The sequence below is a fragment of the Hyla sarda genome, chromosome 3 (assembly GCF_029499605.1).
Source record: "Hyla sarda isolate aHylSar1 chromosome 3, aHylSar1.hap1, whole genome shotgun sequence".
In the NCBI taxonomy this organism is placed as follows: domain Eukaryota; kingdom Metazoa; phylum Chordata; class Amphibia; order Anura; family Hylidae; genus Hyla; species Hyla sarda.
In genome coordinates this window covers 443468121-443483768 of record NC_079191.1, presented here as the reverse complement: position 1 = coordinate 443483768, position 15648 = coordinate 443468121, and the positions used below count along the sequence as shown (strand labels likewise).

Sequence of the window (15648 nt, the reverse complement as noted above, 5' to 3'; positions counted from 1 at the left end):
AGCCGTTGCTAGTGGATACGACCTGGTCACTACCGCCGCAGCAAGACCATCCCGCTTTGCGGCGGGCTCTGGTGAAAACCAGTAGTGGCTTAGAACCGGTCCACTAGCACGGTCCACGCCAATCCCTCTCTGGCACAGAGGGTCCACTACCTGCCAGCCGGCATCGTGACAGTAGATCCGGCCATGGATCCCGCTGAAGTTCCTCTGCCAGTTGTCGCTGACCTCACCACGGTGGTCGCCCAGCAGTCACAACAGATAGCGCAACAAGGCCAACAGCTGTCTCAACTGACCGTTATGCTACAACAGTTGCTACCACAGCTTCAGCAGTCATCTCCTCCGCCAGCTCCTGCACCTCCTCCGCAGCGAGTGGCCGCTCCTGGGATATGCTTATCCTTGCCGGATAAATTTGATGGGAACTCTAAGTTTTGCCGTGGCTTTCTTTCCCAATGTTCCCTGCATCTGGAGATGATGTCGGACCTGTTTCCCACTGAAAGGTCTAAGGTGGCTTTCGTAGTCAGTCTTCTGTCCGGAAAAGCCCTGTCATGGGCCACACCGCTCTGGGACCGCAATGACCCCGTCACTGCCTCTGTACACTCCTTCTTCTCGGAAATCCGAAGTGTCTTTGAGGAACCTGCCCGAGCCTCTTCTGCTGAGACTGCCCTGTTGAACCTGGTCCAGGGTAATTCTTCCGTTGGCGAGTATGCCGTACAATTCCGTACACTTGCTTCAGAATTGTCCTGGAATAATGAGGCCCTCTGCGCGACCTTCAAAAAAGGCCTATCCAGCAACATTAAAGATGTTCTGGCCGCACGAGAAATTCCTGCTAATCTACATGAACTTATTCACCTAGCCACTCGCATTGACGTGCGTTTTTCTGAAAGGCGTCAGGAACTCCGCCAGGATATGGACTCTGTTCGCACGAGGCGTTTCGTCTCCTCGGCTCCTCTCTCCTCTGGTCCCCTGCAATCTGTTCCTGTGCCTCCCGCCGTGGAGGCTATGCAGGTCGACCGGTCTCGCCTGACACCTCAAGAGAGGACACGACGCCGTATGGAGAACCTCTGCCTGTACTGTGCTAGTACCGAACACTTCCTGAGGGATTGTCCTATCCGTCCTCCCCGCCTGGAAAGACGTACGCTGACTCCGCACAAAGGTGAGACAGTCCTTGATGTCTACTCTGCTTCTCCACGTCTTACTGTGCCTGTGCGGATGTCTGCCTCTGCCTTCTCCTTCTCTACAGTGGCCTTCTTGGACTCTGGATCTGCAGGAAATTTTATTTTGGCCTCTCTCGTCAACAAGTTCAACATCCCGGTGACCAGTCTCGCCAGACCCCTCTACATCAATTGTGTAAATAATGAAAGATTGGACTGTACCATACGTTTCCGCACGGAACCCCTTCTTATGAGCATCGGATCTCATCATGAGAGGATTGAACTTTTGGTCCTCCCTAATTGCACCTCGGAGATTCTCCTTGGACTTCCCTGGCTTCAACTTCATTCCCCAACCCTGGATTGGTCCACTGGGGAGATCAAGAGTTGGGGGTCCTCTTGTTCCAAGAACTGTCTAAAACCGGTTCCCAGTAACCCTTGCCGTAACTCTGTGGTTCCTCCAGTAACCGGTCTCCCTAAGGCCTATATGGACTTCGCGGATGTTTTCTGCAAAAAACAAGCTGAGACTCTACCTCCTCACAGGCCTTATGATTGCCCTATCGACCTCCTCCCAGGTACTACTCCACCCCGGGGCAGAATTTATCCTCTCTCTGCCCCAGAGACTCTTGCCATGTCCGAATACGTCCAGGAGAATCTAAAAAAGGGCTTTATCCGTAAATCCTCCTCTCCTGCCGGAGCCGGATTTTTCTTTGTGTCCAAAAAAGATGGCTCCCTACGTCCTTGCATTGACTACCGCGGTCTTAATAAAATCACGGTTAAGAACCGCTACCCCTTACCCCTCATCTCTGAACTCTTTGATCGCCTCCAAGGTGCCCACATCTTCACTAAATTGGACTTAAGAGGCGCCTATAACCTCATCCGCATCAGAGAGGGGGACGAGTGGAAAACGGCATTTAACACCAGAGATGGACACTTTGAGTATCTGGTCATGCCCTTTGGACTGTGCAATGCCCCTGCCGTCTTCCAAGACTTTGTCAATGAAATTTTTCGTGATCTGTTATACTCCTGTGTTGTTGTATATCTGGACGATATCCTAATTTTTTCTGCCAATCTAGAAGAACACCGCCAGCATGTCCGTATGGTTCTTCAGAGACTTCGTGACAACCAACTCTATGCCAAAATTGAGAAATGTCTGTTTGAATGCCAATCTCTTCCTTTTCTAGGATATTTGGTCTCTGGCCAGGGACTACAGATGGATCCAGACAAACTCTCTGCCGTCTTAGATTGGCCACGCCCCTCTGGACTCCGTGCTATCCAACGCTTTTTGGGGTTCGCCAATTATTACAGGCAATTTATTCCACATTTTTCTACCATTGTGGCTCCTATCGTGGCTTTAACCAAAAAAAATGCTGATCCCAAGTCCTGGCCTCCTCAAGCAGAAGACTCCTTTAAACGACTCAAGTCTGCCTTTTCTTCGGCTCCCGTGCTCTCCAGACCTGACCCTTCCAAACCCTTCCTGTTGGAGGTTGATGCCTCCTCAGTGGGAGCTGGAGCTGTTCTTCTACAAAAAAATTCTTCCGGGCATGCTGTCACTTGTGGTTTTTTCTCTAGGACCTTCTCTCCAGCGGAGAGGAACTACTCCATCGGGGATCGAGAGCTTCTAGCCATTAAATTAGCACTTGAGGAATGGAGGCATCTGCTGGAGGGATCAAGATTTCCTGTTATTATCTACACCGACCACAAGAACCTCTCCTACCTCCAGTCTGCCCAACGGCTGAATCCTCGCCAGGCCCGGTGGTCTCTATTCTTTGCCCGATTTAATTTTGAGATTCACTTTCGTCCTGCCGATAAGAACATTAGGGCCGATGCTCTCTCTCGTTCCTCGGATGCCTCAGAAGTTGATCTGCCTCCGCAACACATCATTCCACCTGACTGCCTGATCTCCACTTCTCCTGCCTCCATCAGGCAGACTCCTCCAGGAAAGACCTTTGTTTCTCCACGCCAACGCCTCGGAATCCTCAAATGGGGTCACTCCTCCCATCTTGCAGGTCATGCGGGCATCAAGAAATCTGTGCAACTCATCTCCCGCTTCTATTGGTGGCCGACTCTGGAGACGGATGTTGGGGACTTTGTGCGAGCCTGCACTATCTGTGCCCGGGATAAGACTCCTCGCCAGAAGCCCGCTGGTTTTCTTCATCCTCTGCCTGTCCCCGAACAGCCTTGGTCTCTGATTGGTATGGATTTTATTACTGATTTACCCCCTTCCCGTGGCAACACCGTTATTTGGGTGGTCGTTGATCGATTCTCCAAAATGGCACATTTCATCCCTCTTCCTGGTCTTCCTTCTGCGCCTCAGTTGGCTAAACAATTTTTTGTACACATTTTTCGTCTTCACGGGTTGCCTACGCAGATTGTCTCGGATAGAGGGGTCCAATTCGTGTCTAAATTCTGGAGGGCTCTCTGTAAACAACTCAAGATTAAATTAAATTTTTCCTCTGCATATCATCCCCAGTCCAATGGACAAGTAGAAAGAATTAACCAGATCCTGGGTGATTATTTGCGACATTTTGTTTCCTCCCGCCAAGATGACTGGGCAGATCTCCTTCCATGGGCCGAATTCTCGTATAACTTCAGGGTCTCTGAATCTTCCTCCAAATCCCCATTTTTTGTGGTGTACGGCCGTCACCCTCTTCCCCCCCTCCCTACCCCCTTGCCCTCTGGTCTGCCCGCTGTGGATGAAATTTCTCGTGACCTTTCCATTATATGGAGAGAGACCCAAAATTCTCTCTTACAGGCTTCTTCACGCATGAAGAGGTTCGCGGATAAGAAAAGAAGAGCTCCCCCCGTTTTTTCCCCTGGAGACAAGGTATGGCTCTCCGCTAAATATGTCCGCTTCCGTGTCCCTAGCTACAAGTTGGGACCACGCTATCTTGGTCCTTTCAAAATTTTGTGTCAAATTAATCCTGTCTCTTATAAACTTCTTCTTCCTCCTTCTCTTCGTATCCCTAATGCCTTTCACGTCTCTCTTCTCAAACCACTCATCCTCAACCGTTTTTCTCCCAAATCTGTTCCTCCCACTCCTGTTTCCGGCTCCTCGGACGTCTTCTCGGTCAAAGAAATTTTGGCTGCCAAAAAGGTCAGAGGGAAAATTTTTTTTTTAGTAGACTGGGAGGGTTGTGGTCCTGAAGAGAGATCCTGGGAACCTGAGGACAACATCCTTGACAAAAGTCTGCTCCTCAGGTTCTCAGGCTCCAAGAAGAGGGGGAGACCCAAGGGGGGGGGTACTGTTACGCCGAGCGCTCCGGGTCCCCGCTCCTCCCCGGAGCGCTCGCTTCACTCCCTCCGCTGCAGCGCCCCGGTCACGTCCTCTGACCCGGGGCGCTGCGATCCCGCTGCCAGCCGGGATGCGATTCGCGATGCGGGTAGCGCCCGCTCGCGATGCGCACCCCGGCTCCCCTACCTGACTCGCTCCCCGTCTGTTCTGTCCCGGCGCGCGCGGCCCCGCTCCCTAGGGCGCGCGCGCGCCGGGTCTCTGCGATTTAAAGGGCCACTGCGCCGCTGATTGGCGCAGTGGTTCCAATTAGGGTTTTCACCTGTGCACTTCCCTATATTACCTCACTTCCCTTGCACTCCCTTGCCGGATCTTGTTGCCTTAGTGCCAGTGAAAGCGTTCCTTGTGTGTTCCTTGCCTGTGTTTCCAGACCTTCTGCCGTTGCCCCTGACTACGATCCTTGCTGCCTGCCCCGACCTTCTGCTACGTCCGACCTTGCTTCTGCCTACTCCCTTGTACCGCGCCTATCTTCAGCAGCCAGAGAGGTGAGCCGTTGCTAGTGGATACGACCTGGTCACTACCGCCGCAGCAAGACCATCCCGCTTTGCGGCGGGCTCTGGTGAAAACCAGTAGTGGCTTAGAACCGGTCCACTAGCACGGTCCACGCCAATCCCTCTCTGGCACAGAGGGTCCACTACCTGCCAGCCGGCATCGTGACAGTTATGATGATGAAGATGTTGATGATTGTGATATTCATGAAGGCAATGATGGTGATATTTACAAGGATTATGAAGATGATTATAAGGATGATGAAGATAGTGGTGATAAACATGGTGCTCTCTGCTGCCACCTCTGTCCATGCCAGGAACTGTCCAGAGCAGGAAAGGTTTGCTATGGGGATTTCCTCCTGCTCTGGACAGTTCCTGACATGGACGGATTTTACAACTTTCTGTAGAACTTTCTGGCACCAGTTGGTTTGAAAATAGTTTTTCCTCTGGAGTACCCCTTTAAGTTCTTATAGCACGGGCGCAGAATTAAGAATGCAGCTCTGGGTATTGATAGAGGATAAGACAGGATGTGATAAGATTTATAACCCATCCACTCATCACTATTGGAAGCGCTAGCCTAACATTTCGGAGCTCCCATGATGCTCGTAGCCTCAGATGAATGCGCGACAGATAAAGCGTGATATTTACCGGGCGCTGACAGTGACGACTGTGAGGAGTATTTATCCATCATCTGCAGCCACATGAGGGATCGGAGGAGCAGAATATTATATAATTTACAGCCTGGATCCTGCAGATGAGGGACGCTGAAATATCAACCCCAGATGAACGCCCGCCGTGCAACCGCCGAAATATCAACCCCAGATGAACGCCCGCCGTGCAACCGCCGAAATATCAACCCCAGATGAACGCCCGCTGCGCAACCGCCGAAATATCAACGCAAGCACAGAAGACATCGGAAAAAGTCACCACTGAGAGAAATCTCTGCAAGGGCAAAACACCAGGAAAGGTCATGCTGGGAGTTGTAGTTTTGCAACATCTGGAGGTCCGCAGATTGATGACTACTGCATAGAAGGTAATACTTACGTGTCCCCGCCACTCCGGATCTGTCACCGCTGCCCTGGATGTCGCTCCATCGCTGTCGCCGTGTCCCCGTCACTCCGGAACGTCTCTGCTGCCGGCCGGGTATCCTCGCTCTCCGTCGCCGCCATCACGTCGTTACGCACGCCGACGCACGTACGCGACGACGTGATGACGAGGAAGGAGAGCGCTGGCCATACAGGGGATCCCTGAACGGAGAAGACACCGAGGAGGCAGGTAAGGTCCCTCCCGGTGTCCTGTAAGCACTAACCCGGCCATTCAGTCGGGCTGTTCGGGACCACCGCGGTTAAATCGCGGCGGTCCCGAACAGCCCTACTGAACAGCCGGGTTAGTGTCACTTTCCCTTCAGACGCGGCGGTCAGCTTTGATCACCGCGTCTGAAGGGTTAATACAGGGCATCACCGCGATCAGTGATGTCCTGTATTAGCCGCGAGTCCCGGCCGTTGATGGCCGCAGGGACCGCCGCGATAGGGATGTATTCACCGTATAAGACACACCAACTTTTTCCCCCCAGTTTTGGGGAAGAAAAAGTGCGTCTTATACGGCGAAAAATATAGTAAGTTAGATTTTATTTCCCTCATTTACACTTCCAAAATAACAGAAAACAAAAAAATGGCGTCTGCAAAAGTTTGGGCACCCTGCAGAATTTATAGCATGCACTGCCCTCTTTGCAAAGCTGAGACCTGCCAGTGTCATGGATTGTTCTCAATCATCATCTGGGAAGACCAAGTGATGTCAATATCAAAGGTTTTAAATGCCCAGACTCATCTGACCTTGCCCCAACAATCAGCACCATGGGTTCTTCTAAACAGTTGTCTAGAAATCTGAAACTGAAAATAGTTGACGCTCACAAAGCTGGAGAAGGCTATAAGAAGATAGCAAAACGTTTTCAGATGTCATTATCCTCTGTTCGGAATGTGATTAAGAAATGGCAGTCATCAGGAACAGTGGAAGTTAAAGCAAGATCTGGAAGACCAAGAAAAATAGACAGAACAGCTCGCAGGATTGTGATAAAAACAATTCAAAACCCACGTTTGACTGCTCAACCCCTCCAGAAAGATCTGGCAGACACTGGAGTTGTGGTTGACTATTCCACTATAAAGAGATACTTGTACAAATATGGTCTTCATGGAAGAGTCATCAGAAGAAAACATCTTCTACGTCCTCACCACAAAAATCAGCGTTTGAACTTTGCAAATGAACATATAGACAAGCCTGATGCATTTTGGAAACAAGTTCTGTGGACCGATGAGGTTAAAATTGAACTTTTTGGCCGGCATGAGCAAAGGTACGTTTGGAGAAGAAGAATTTAATGAAAAGAACCTCTGTCCAACTGTTAAGCATGGGGGTGGATCAATCATACTTTGGGGTTGTATTTCAGCCAGTGGCACAGGGAACATCTCACGAGCAGAAGAAAAAATGGATTCAATAAAATTTCAGCAAATTTTGGATGCTAACTTGATGCCATCTGTGAAAAAGCTGAAGTTAAAGATAGGATGGCTTCTACAAATGGATTATGATCCTAAACACACCTCGAAATCCACGGGGGATTACATCAAGAGGCGTAAACTGAAGGTTTTGCCATGGCCTTCACAATCTCCTGACCTCAACATAATTGAAAATCTATGGATAGACCTTAAAAGAGCAATGTGTGACAGACAGCCCAGAAATCTCAAAGAACTGGAAGACTTTTGTAAGGAAGAATGGGCAAAGATACCTCAAACAAGAATTGAAAGACTCTTGGCTGGCTACAAAAAGCGTTTACAAGCTGTGATACTTGCCAAAGGGGACAGTACAAGATATTAACTCTGCAGGGTGCCCAAACTTTTGCAGACGCCATTTTTTAGTTTTCTGTTATTTTGAAAGTGTAAATGATGGAAATAAAATGTAACTTTTGGTGACATATTATAAGAATGTCTAATCTGTAATTTGATGCCTTTTGGAGATTTTTCCATCTTTCCTTGGCTTCTTTATGCACATTAATACACATTTTTACCTGGGGTGTCCAAACTTTTGATCCCCACTGTAGTATCGCACATCATGGACTTAGACACTGCAGCCTAGAAGACAGTAGGATTAGATACAGTATCATCTCAGCAGACAGTATAGCACATCATGGACTTAGATCAGTGTTTCCCCAACCAGGGTGCCTCCAGCTGTTGCAAAACTACAACTCTCAGCATGCCCAGACAGCCGTTGGCTGTCTGGGCATGCTGGGAGTTGTAGTTTTGCAACAGCTGGAGGCACCCTGGTTGGGGAAACACTGACTTAGGTACTGCAGCCCAGAAGACAGTATCACACATGATGGGATTAGATACAGCAGCTCAGTAGACAGTGTCAGATATACTGACAGTATTATACATCACAGACTAAGGCCCCTTTCACTCTGCCGGTATGCCCCGTCAAATATGGCCGGCAAACTCCCTTTCTTAATTTTGACGGGCAATAACGGGTCCCAATGGACCCCATTTTAGTCAATGGGGTCCGTCGGGCGCTGTTATTTTCGGAGAGAAAAGCTGGAGAAAAAGATGGCGGAAGCACTATTTTTTTTCCGGCTTTTCTCAATGCTAAAATAACAGGAGACAACCGGGAGTGTGAATGTAGCCTTAGATACAACAATACACAAATGATGGTACTCACTAGACAGTATCACACATGATAGGCTTAGATACAGCAGCTCAGCAGACATTATCACACATCTCAGGATCGGATAGGCAGCAACACACACAGTAGACTTAGGAGTGGGACAAAAAAGTATTTAGTCAGCCACCAATTGTGCAAGTTCTCCCCTTATAACGATGAGAGGCTGTAATTTCCTTCATAGATTATAACCTCAACTATGAGAGACAGAATGAGAAAAAATCCATAAAATCAAATCATCTGATTTCTAAATAATTTATTTGCAAATTATGGTGGAAAATAAGTATTTGGTCGCCTACAAACAAGTAAGATTTCTGTCTCTCACAGACCTGTAACTTCTCCTTTAAGAGTCTTCTCTGTCCTCCACTCGTTACCTGTATTAATGGCTCCTGTTTGAACTTGTTATCAGTATAAAAGACACCTATCCACAACCTCAAACAGTCACACTCCAAACTCCACTATGGCCAAGACCAAAGAGCTGTCGAAGGACACCAGAAACAAAATTGTAGACCTGCACCAGGCTGGGAAGACTAAATCTGCAATAGGCAAGCAGCTTGGTGTGAAGAAATCAACTGTGGGAGCAATTATTAGAAAATGGAAGACATACAAGACCACTGATAATCTCCCTCCATCTGGGGATCCATGGAAGATCTCACCCCGTGGTGTCAAAATGATCACAAGAACAGTGAGCAAAAATCCCAGAACCACATGGGGGGACCTACTGAATGACCTGCAGAAAGCTGGGACCAAAGTAACAAAGGCTACCATCAGTAACATACTACACCTCCAGGGACTCAACTCATGCAGTGCCAGACGTGTCCCCCTGCTTAAGCCAGTACATGTCCGGGCCCGTCTGAAGTTTGCTAGAGAGCATTTGGATGATCCAGAAGAGGATTGGGAGCATGTCATATGGTCAGATGAAACCAAAGTAGAACTTTTTGGTAAAAACTCAACTCGTCGTGTTTGGAGGAGAAAGAATGCTAAGTTGCTTCTAGAGAACACCATACCTACTGTGAAGCATGGGGGTGGAAACATCATGCTTTGGGGCTGTTTTTCTGCTAAGGGACCGGGATGCCTGATCCCTGTAAAGGAAAGAATGAATGGGGCCATGTATTGTGAGATTTTGAGTGAAAACCTCCTTCCATCAGCAAGGGCATTGAAGATGAAATGTGGCTGGTTCTTTCAGCATGACAATGATCCCAAACACACCACCCAGGCAACGAAGGAGTGGCTTCGTAAGAAGCTTTTCAAGGTCCTGGAGTGGCCTAGCCAGTCTCCAGATCTCAACCCTATAGAAAACCTTTGGAGGGAGTTGAAAGTCTGTGTTGCCCAGCGACAGCCCCAAAACATCACTGCTCTAGAGGAGATCTGCATGGAGGAATGGGCCAAAATACCAGCAACAGTGTGTGAAAACCTTGTGAAGACAGAAAACATGTGACCTCTGCCATTGCCAACAAAGGGGATATAACAAAGTATTGAGATTAACTTTTCTTATTGACCAAATACTTATTTTCCACCATAATTTGCAAATAAATTCTTTAATAATCAGACAATGTGATTTTATGGATTTTTCTCATTCTGTCTCATAGTTGAGGTTATAACCTATGATGATAATTACAGCCTCATCTTTATAAGGGGGAGAACTTGCACAATTGGTGGCTGACTAAATACTTTTTTTCCCCCCTGTAGATACACCAATTGTCTCTGTAGATTATTGATTACATACATTGGCTCAGGCTGAGAAGGTTTCCGGTAAGCGGTTGCACATTAGCATGCGGCGGCGGTAGAATTGCTCGCCTCGTCCTTGCACCATGGTGGTTCTGGACATTAGTGACGGACGTGGGAACGCCGCGTCCTGTACACAACGTCATATTTATGTGTAGGATTCCGCTTTGTCTTCGCAGAACGCACAAGGTTACAGTGTAAGGAATGCCGTAAAGCTGCAGCCGCTTACATTGCGGAGAATTAACTCTCTCATCACTATGCGGCTCCTCGTGAATATCATCTGGATCAGCTGTGCAGGAATAAAGTGTGAGCAACAATGGCGCAGATGTGTCCTGTGGTAATTCAGGAGCAAAGGGAAAAAAATGATGGTGGGGGGGATTCCCTAGGTGGGGAGGGGGTGTTTCCCAGCAGGGCTGGTGCAAGGATTTTTGCCACCCCTTGATCCGTCCACTGGCTTCATCCTTTGACATGCCCCACCTTATTGCTTTGGTGACACACTGTAACAAACCTCCTCCTCATGTAAACTCTTAACTACTGGGGTGACACACTGTAACAAACCTTCTCATGTAATCTCCTTACTACTGGGGTGACACACTGTAACAAACCTCCTCCTCATGTAATCTCCTTACTACTGGGGTGACACACTGTAACAATCCCCCTCCTCATGTAATCTCCTTACTACTGGGGTGACACACTGTAACAATCCCCTTCCTCATGTAATCTCCTTACTACTGGAGTGACACACTGTAACAAACCTCCTCCTCATGTAATCTCCTTACTACTGGGGTGACACACTGTAACAAACCTCCTCCTCATGTAATCTCCTTACTACTGGGGTGACACACTGTAACAAACCTCCTCCTCATGTAATCTTCTTAATACCGGAGTGACACACTGTAACAAACCTCCTCCTCATGTAATCTCCTTACTACTGGGGTGACACACTGTAACAAACCTCCTCCTCATGTAATCACCTTACTACTGGGGTGACACACTGTAACAAACCTCCTCCTCATGTAATCTCCTTACTACTGGGGTGACAAACTGTAACAAACCTCCTCCTCATGTAATCACCTTACTACTGGGGTGACACACTGTAACAAACCTCCTCCTCATGTAATCTCCTTACTACTGGGGTGACACACTGTAACAAACCTCCTCCTCATGTAATCACCTTACTACTGGGGTGACACACTGTAATAAACCTCCTCCTCATGTAATCTCCTTACTACTGGGGTGACACACTGTAACAAACCTCCTCCTCATGTAATCTCCTTACTACTGGGGTGACACACTGTAACAATCCCCCTCCTCATGTAATCTCCTTACTACTGGGGTGACACACTGTAACAATCCCCTTCCTCATGTAATCTCCTTACTACTGGAGTGACACACTGTAACAAACCTCCTCCTCATGTAATCTCCTTACTACTGGGGTGACACACTGTAACAAACCTACTCCTCATGTAATCTCCTTACTACTGGGGTAACACACTGTAACAAACCTCCTCCTCATGTAATCTTCTTAATACCGGAGTGACACACTGTAACAAACCTCCTCCTCATGTAATCTCCTTACTACTGGGGTGACACACTGTAACAAACCTCCTCCTCATGTAATCACCTTACTACTGGGGTGACACACTGTAACAAACCTCCTCCTCATGTAATCTCCTTACTACTGGGGTGACAAACTGTAACAAACCTCCTCCTCATGTAATCACCTTATTACTGGGGTGGCACACTGTAACAAACCTCCTCCTCATGTAATCTCCTTACTACTGGGGTGACACACTGTAACAAACCTCCTCCTCATGTAATCACCTTACTACTGGGGTGACACACTGTAATAAACCTCCTCCTCATGTAATCTCCTTACTACTGGGGTGACACACTGTAACAAACCTCCTCCTCATGTAATCTCTTTACTACTGGGGTGATACACTGTAACAAACCTTCTCCTCATGTAATCTCCTTACTACTGGGGTGGCACACTGTAACAAACCTCCTCCTCATGTAATCTCCTTACTACTGGGGTGACACACTGTAACAAACCTCCTCCTCATGTAATCTCCTTACTACTGGGGTGACACACTGTAACAAACCTCCTCCTCCTGTAATCTCCTTACTACTGGGGTGACACACTGTAACAAACCTCCTCCTCATGTAATCTCCTTACTACTGGTGTGACACACTGTAACAATCCTCCTCCTCATGTAATCACCTTACTACTGGGGTGACACACTGTAAGAAACCTCCGCCTCATGTAATCTCCTTACTACTGGGGTGACACACTGTAGCAAACCTCCTCCTCATGTAATCTCCTTACTACTGGGGTGACACACTGTAACAAACCTCCTCCTCCTGTAATCTCCTTACTACTGGGGTGACACACTGTAACAAACCTCCTCCTCATGTAATCTCCTTACTACTGGTGTGACACACTGTAACAATCCTCCTCCTCATGTAATCACCTTACTACTGGGGTGACACACTGTAAGAAACCTCCGCCTCATGTAATCTCCTTACTACTGGGGTGACACACTGTAGCAAACCTCCTCCTCATGTAATCTCCTTACTACTGGGGTGACACACTGTAACAAACCTTCTCCTCATGTAATCCCCTTAATACCAGGGTGACACACTGTAACAAACCTTCTCCTCATGTAATCTCCTTAATACCAGGGTGACACACTGTATCAAACCTCCTCCTCATGTAATCGCCTTACTACTGGGGTGACACACTGTAACAAACCTCCCCCTCATGTAATCTCCTTAATACTGGGGTGACACACTGTAACAAACCTCCTCCTTATTTAATCTCCTTACTACTAGGATGACACACTGTAACAAACCTCCTCTTCATGTACTGACACCCTGCACTCCAACAAACAACTGTACTGCACAGCCATTGGTCCTGGATGTACACAGATTATGGGAGCTGGAAGCCTCAGGTCGGCACAGTGTGGTGCTGGGTTAATACATACCTGAACACTATGTGGGTGCAGAGTAGCTGATCGGCGGGTGCTGGGTGTCAGACACTCACGGATCAGCTATTATGGCCTATCATGTGAATAGACCATCAATGCTTTACCCCTTGGAAAAGTTTTCCGGTTATTCAAAAGATTTTTCAAAACCTGCATGGGGTAGGACCAGAGATGGACTGTATGCCAGAAGTACACTCATAAGACTTTTATTTCCTTACTTGTCTGGCCAATCAAATGACGGAACTTACTCCTTACTACTATGCCATAACATGGTTCTGGTGAAAATGCACTGGACTCAACGTGCTGTGAGACCATTTACAGTATACTACTATAGAGGGCAGGAGGTGGACACGGAGTGATTGATCTACTGGGTTTTCAAGATGTTCTGTGATCAGAAAGATTAAAAAAGTATCAATAGCATAGAAAGTAAGAGGTTACACTAAGCACTGTATAGGGAAGCTTCGATTTATCTTTCAGGGACTTTGTGAACCTAACATCCTGAGAGGTAACAGGAAGAATTATGAATCCAGCTCCAGATATGACTGAACTGTGGAATAAGGTGCAACAAGATCTGTAGAAGGGTATTTGTGGCCCTTGTGGCCCTTGACTCAATTGCAGCCGTCATCGAGGACGTTACAGTGAAGGAGCAGATACACAGCAGTATCTGGAGACACAGACCGGCATTTATCATTGTATTTACCCTTTTTTCTGTCTATTTGGCACTATTTTGGTGCAAGTGTTCTTTTTTGCTCCTTTTGATTTACACATTTCTGCTTATTTTGAGTTGCAATCCACTGATTTTGGCAAAACACAAGATATGGATGCGTTTTATGAACTGAAAAAAGGCGCAAAACCACCAAAAGGGCGAAAAATAGCCAAAAACCTACACCAGCCCAGACTAAGCTTAGCTTTTTGGTGTATGTGAAGAGAGAAATTTCTGAAAATATGACCTGCACAAAATGTATCAAATGCTCTGTGACCATATAATAAACTTGATCCTCCTACACATTACAGCACACAAAAAAAAGGTGTAGAAAAATGCTTCACTTACACCTACAATGATAAATGCTTCACTTACACCTACAATGATAAATGCTTCACTTACACCTACAATGATAAATGCTTCACTTACACCTACAATGATAAATGCTTCACTTACACCTACAATGATAAATGCTTCACTTACACCTACAATGATAAATGCTTCACTTACACCTACAATGATAAATGCTTCACTTACACCTACAATGATAAATGCTTCACTTACACCTACAATGATAAATGCTTCACTTACACCTACAATAATAAATGCTTCACTTACACCTACAATGATAACTGTCCCCCACAATGCGTAAAGTGAATATGTCGGGTCCACACCAGATACAGAGCTGCACATCCCAGAAAAGTGCTAGGGCAGGGTTTTCCAAACAGCGTGCCTCCAGCTGTTGCAAAACTACAACTCCCAGCATGCCCGGACAGCCAAAGGCTTTAGTTTTGCAACAACTGGAGGCACACTGTTTGGAAAACACTGTGCTAGAGGTATAAACTTAACCATATGTTCATTTTCATCAATCAGTACATCAATCATATAGGACTGGAAGCCGAGCCCAGTACATCTATCATATAGGGCTGGAAGCCGAGCCCAGTACATCAATCATATAGGGCTGGAAGCCAAGCCCAGTACATCAATTATATAGGGCTGGAAGCTGAGCCCAGTACATCAATCATATAGGGCTGGAAGCTGAGCTTAGTACATCAATCATATAGGGCTGGAAGCCGAGCCCAGTACATCAATTATATAGGGCTGGAAGCTGAGCCCAGTACATCAATTATATAGGGCTGGAAGCCGAGCCCAGTACATCAATTATATAGGGCTGGAAGCCGAGCCCAGTACATCAATTATATAGGGCTGGAAGCCGAGCCCAGTACATCAATCATATAGGGCTGAAAGCTGAGCCCAGTACATCAATCATACAGGACTGGAAGCCGAGAGCTACATGAGCCTACAAATTACTTTGCACTGGCTATGGCCGGAGGCCTACAAAGAGTCAGGTGTTAGCAGAAGAGCCCTTGTATAGCTTCTATCTCTTCTGACTTGAAAATAATCTCTCTTTCCAAGTAAAAATAGAAGTTGAGAACAGATATCCCTCCAGCATGAAACAGAGACATTTCTTTGTCTGTATTAACTCCAAAAGGGCTGTGGAGCTGACTGGAGTTGGTAAGCAACCTGAACAGGATCCTCTGGCAGAGCCAGGGCTAGCTAAACCTCTGCACAGCAGGCTTGGTGGCAGGGAGTAACTTACAGGAGCCTC

At 47.2% G+C, this 15648-nt stretch overlaps 1 protein-coding gene across 2 annotated transcripts in view; it reads left to right on the top strand.

Moving 5' to 3' along the window:
• GLP1R (glucagon like peptide 1 receptor) overlaps window positions 1-15648 on the top strand; it is a 587398-nt gene that overhangs the window by 336097 nt on the left and 235653 nt on the right. The window lies entirely within an intron of this gene.